The sequence below is a fragment of the Pinus tabuliformis genome, chromosome J, assembly GCF_031772625.1.
Source record: "Pinus tabuliformis cultivar Carrire ecotype Pingquan chromosome J, CPIR1, whole genome shotgun sequence".
NCBI classification, from domain to species: domain Eukaryota; kingdom Viridiplantae; phylum Streptophyta; class Pinopsida; order Pinales; family Pinaceae; genus Pinus; species Pinus tabuliformis.
In genome coordinates, this window is record NC_142295.1 from 1,188,943,091 (window position 1) to 1,188,948,566 (window position 5,476).

General features: G+C 39.0%; 1 long non-coding RNA gene across 1 annotated transcript; it reads right to left on the reverse strand.

The window, feature by feature from the left end:
- Positions 1–1,897: 1,897 nt before the first annotated feature.
- Positions 1,898–2,862, reverse strand: LOC149231340 (uncharacterized). Its single transcript, XR_016247436.1, has 3 exons — positions 2,800–2,862; positions 2,378–2,443; positions 1,898–2,019 (listed from the first exon to the last, which is right to left on the reverse strand). It is a non-coding gene; the product is annotated as an uncharacterized LOC149231340 (long non-coding RNA).
- Positions 2,863–5,476: the final 2,614 nt, after the last annotated feature.

Here is a 5,476-nt window from a genome sequence, read left to right on the forward strand (position 1 = left end):
GATCGCAACAAAAGCCTAAAGGCAATTCACAATCTGCAGGGACATCAAATCCGCTCAGTTCTCTCGGAGCCGAGCGAAGGCCAGAAAGGACATGAACGAATAAAAAGTCATGCAGGAAGTAAATCATTCAAACACATAAGGAATTCAAAAGCTTCGATGCTTCTGTTTCATGATTTCATCCCTCGAACTCCCCTGCCACTACGCAAAACTTGGTATGCCCATAAAGAGCAGATAATCAAGAAGGAAACACTTCAATCACAGACTGGAAATCAGGAATGGTGATTATTTTATAACAACCGAATCCACCTTCTAATAAAATCTTCTTCCATTCTTTCTCTGTTCTTTCCTTCCCACCAGAGCAGTGCACTACCATTACCAGATCAAATCCACCCAAAATAACCCCAATTGACTCATATGTTGTGTTTAGTTAAGGCTTTTGTTTTTCAAATATTAAAACTGAAAGGCCTTATATTTCATCTCATTATGTACTCGTGCCAAGAGCATATAAAGAATGTATTTCCATTCTTTGTACTGAATAGAAATTAAGATTTTTTCCATGGAAAAAGAAAAGTTTCATGTCGAAAAGTTTAACTAATGAAAACAATAAATTATGTATGGCAACTTCCCACTGAGAGTGCAGTGTGCACTACATAGCTGGGTATTAGAGAGAGAGAAACAATCATATGGCCACTGGCAAATCAACTTACAGACCATAGCTGAGGATTTTTAGTATCAGAATTTTTTTTATTGAAGTAACCTAAACAATCTTGCTCTAGCATCTTGCAAGTTATACTCAAAATATTTAAAGAAAAAAGAAAATATTAACGAAAAAATTAATTGCAATATTCGAAAGGAGGCCATTCTCATGTCACCCAGTAGACACGATGTAAAGGAAGATAAGCATAGTCACCCGACAGTCATCAACGAGGTAGACTCTGCCTATTCAAGATAGATGTCCTCTGGAATTTGAATATAGCTAACGGGCAAAGAAATATTGAAACTGGCAGGTTCTTAGTCAGTGATGTTCATAATACAAGGGAAAGTCTTGGTGAAAGACAAGGGGCAGAATGCCCATTTTTAACTCGATGGCTCCAAAACTCAATATAACTTCAATTTCATCAGGTAAAGAGACCTGTCAGAACAGTAGTCAATAAAATGACTGGCAAATACTAAATAGAGATCATTGGTGCAAATTACACTGAATCATACATCCCTTGGATGGCATAGACTGTAATACGAATAGCTCTCCATGCACTTGAGCTAGCCACAGTGCCTTTCTTGGTTATTTAGTGTAGTTTTTATAGTAAACTAAAGAGGATAAGTAAAGTTCCTTTGCTTCAATTATTATCCTCAAATCCCACATTTCTTTGAGGAGAGACATTGAACATTGCTATCATCCCATTGTATGGAAGTTACGCTGGCATCACCCCTGATCAAGGCTCACTGTAAAAAGAGCTGTCTACATCAGCAATCAATGGATGTGTCACAACTACTAGTGCTAGTTACACATAATTGGTGGTCTTCCCTGCAAGTCTTAGCAGGCTGCCAATCTAGAGGCCACATTACCCCACAACACGATGTACTTTGCACTGATCATAGAGCAGCTGCCAACTACCAAATGATCATGATCCATATCCATAATAGGCAGACCAGGAAGGAACTCTATGGTCATAACTCAATCTCAAGTTTTAACATACAAAGTGAAGTGGGTATGGTTTAAAGGCAAATGCAACACGTTGATGTATTGGCAAGAACCCAAAACTAATCTAAATCCCTCACACAATCACAATGTGATTATCTGGGAGCCCCAGCTCCATTACCTACGAGCCTTATAATTACAAAAGGATTAAATTCCCGCTAGTATGAAGGAACAGTGTCATATGCATCCATTGCTGTTTCCTTCCTAGTTCAAATTTGAAAAACATAAAATTAAAATGACTACAATGCAATACCTGCTGCTGTTTCGCAACCTGTTCTATCAACTTGTTTGCCTGCTTTCTCGAAACATCCATTGTTTTCCTGTTATCAATCATAAAGAGCCCACATTTCAGAAATCTCTATACAAATCCACATCCATATCCAAGAGCAAACAATCCTTATAAAATTGGGAATTTGAGGAACACTGTGCCTCTCAATAATTCAAAAATATTGCGGATTCAGATATTCACAGATCCACCAAACTGGAAGTAAGGTATAGCCTTTTTTTTGTAAAAAACAAAGATTAAGGTTTTATAATTATAAGAAAAATATTATTAGGTCAAGCAAGCAAAAATAGATTGTAAAGTAGAGAACCTGCATGAACTTACTCGGCAGGGCTGAGGTTTTTGCATATATGTAAAATAGTAAACATAAAATTAAAATGACTACAATGCAATACCTGCTGCTGTTTCGCAACCTGTTCCATCAACTTGTTTGCCTGCTTTCTCAGAGCATCATTGTTTTCCTGTTATCAATCATAAAGAGCCCACATTTCAGAAATCTCTATACAAATCCACATCCATATCCAAGAGCAAACAATCCTTATAAAATTGGGAATTTGAGGAACAGTGTGCCTCTCAATAATTCAAAAATATTGTGGATTCAGATATTCACAGATCCACGAAACTGGAAGTAAGGTATAGCCTTTTTTGTAAAAAACAAAGATTAAGGTTTTATAGTTATAAGAAAAATATTATTAGGTCAAGCAAGCAAAAATAGATTGTAAAGTAGAGAACCTGCATGAACTTACTTGGCAGGGCTGAGGTTTTTGCATATATGTAAAATAGTAAACATAAAATTAAAATGACTACAATGCAATACCTGCTGCTGTTTCGCAACCTGTTCTATCAACTTGTTTGCCTGCTTTCTCAGAGCATCCATTGTTTTCCTGTTATCAATCATAAAGAGCCCACATTTCAGAAATCTCTATACAAATCCACATCCATATCCAAGAGCAAACAATCCTTATAAAATTGGGAATTTGAGGAACAGTGTGCCTCTCAATAATTCAAAAATATTGTGGATTCAGATATTCACAGATCCACGAAACTGGAAGTAAGGTATAGCCTTTTTTTTGTAAAAAACAAAGATTACGGTTTTATAATTATAAGAATGGGCGCGCAGGGGTTGCACCTCCAACTGCTCTCGGTGATATTACGAATGGGGTCGAATCCTGTAAGGCTCCAGCCTCTGCGGTTAAACAGAAGAAGGCGCGGGGGAAGAATGCGAAAATAGGTTCTAATCCGAGATGTGAACTAACGGAGGAGGAAAAGCAGAAGGCCAACGCTTGGGCTCGAGAAGGAATCGAGAGGGTTCAGTTTAGTGGTAAAGACATGGAGGTGTTGAAGGCAATGATCGCAGAAGAAGAGGTCAACAGCCGAGTATTTCGCAGCAAAATCTTTCAATTCTTACTACTGCAGTCTTTAGCGCTCGCACATACTGATTATCATTCACCAACCAACAGAAATGGCGGTCAGAAGGCAACCGCTTGCCATCCTCCAGGACGAAAACGCCGAGATCAACAGAGGCAAAAGCACTGTTAAGAAAAATATTATTAGGTCAAGCAAGCAAGCGACCTTCCTCCCTGGAACGCGAGGGAAATGAACAAATTTTGATATTTGAAAAACCCTGGAACGCGAGGGAAATGAACGAATTTCGATATTTGAAAAACCCTGGAACGCGAGGGAAATGAACAAAGTTTGATATTTGAAAAAACGGGAGGGAAATGAACGAATTTTGATATTTGAAACGCAGAAATGCCGTGAAACCTTGAATGGAACTTAAATGAAATGATTTTGTGTTTTTCAATTGGAATTAAATTCCATTAAATGAAATGTGAAAGTGTTTTCTTGGGCTTAATAAGGAGGTATTGCTCATGGTAAAGAATTATTAATCATATGACGCTTGTTTGTTTCTGTGTAGGAAAATTTTTTGGAAGGGATTTTGGTTGATTTTTTAATGTAATCATGTTACATTAAAGGTGAATTATGGTGACATAAAAATAAGTTGTGTGTGGTTAAAAAGTGTAGTGAAGTTGTAATGTTATAAGATTAATGATTATTTTTAATAAAATGTTTGGTTTAGTAAGGCTAATTAATCTATGGAGATGCTCCAATATTATATAAGAAATTGCAGATAGAACAGAAATCAAATGGAAATAAGGATTTGTTTAGAGAAGATCATATGGAAGAATCCAAGAGGAATTTCCATGGCAGTCTAACCCTAGGGTTTTTTCTGGTGTGAAGATGGGTTTTCACCTGCACTTGGGAGCGATAACAGCGTGAGGGAATGGTCACAACACTAGCCAACAAGAGTCAGTGCACCTGGTTTATATTTATCTGCAGCGGTTTGGCAGCTTATGGTCTTGTGGGTTTTCTCGATCAACTAGTAAGGGGATCGAACGGTGGAGGTGAACCTTTTGTTCAGTTGGGCCAATGTCTCTTAGAGGGTGTCATGCACAACATCACATAGGGATAGTATAACAGGGTACATGTGAACATCATTTTGTATCGACAAGGAACTTGTGGATTATTCTTCTCATTATATGGAGGCTTCCCAAATTTGGGTTGAGGGGCCACATCAACACCAAACTGGGGTTTCACCGATGATACACCATGAACCAGAAGTCCAGGTCAACACATTTACCTCAGAGATGGATGATGTGAAGGTTTCCCTAAATGCCCTAGGGTTTTCCCACCCGGGCTCAACGATAAATCCAAACTTTCTTCAACTACAGGAGGACGAGGCTCAACCGATCTTGAATATCCCATCACCATCGGAGTTACAGTACTGGGAACTCGAACAACAGGGTCTCGCAACAAATGTACAAGGGGCGTCTTATGTGGCAGTTGGGGGCACGAGCGTTCATGGGACTGATACATATGGCGTCCTAAATACTGGGAATAATGTACCATGCTCATCAAGAGCAGACCTACAAGGCTAGCAACCTGCTCCTGCGGCTCGCACTTCAGGACGTTTTGATGGCATCACTCGTCAGGAACCTGGTATTGAGGATATTAGAGCATCAGATTTGGATGAGTATGAGTCAACAGAGGACGAACAACACCCGATAGACCACGCATAGAGAACGGGGGGGAAGAAAAAAACAAAATGCACCAAGGTGCATGAGAAGGGGCGTTTGTTGGTATTCGAAGAAGGTATCAGTATGGCCCAAGATGCATTTACTGAGAGTATTGTGCTTGTTGGAAGGGTTCGTGCTCGAAATTATACCCCTGGGCGATTGAAGCATTGGACTGTGGAAATTTGTGGACATTTATTGGACCAGTTGCTGGCGATTATTACCATGACAAGAAGTTGGTTTGCACTCATCTTCACGCAACCAGACCAAGGAGGAACCATTTTGGTGGAACTTGGCCATAAAGGGGACATCTATATTTGCATAGTTTTTTAAGAGAAAATACACCTAGTGGATTATGATTGTAGGCACATCATTTTAGTATCTAGATTGATGTGTAAACACTAACCAAAGGGTATTTAG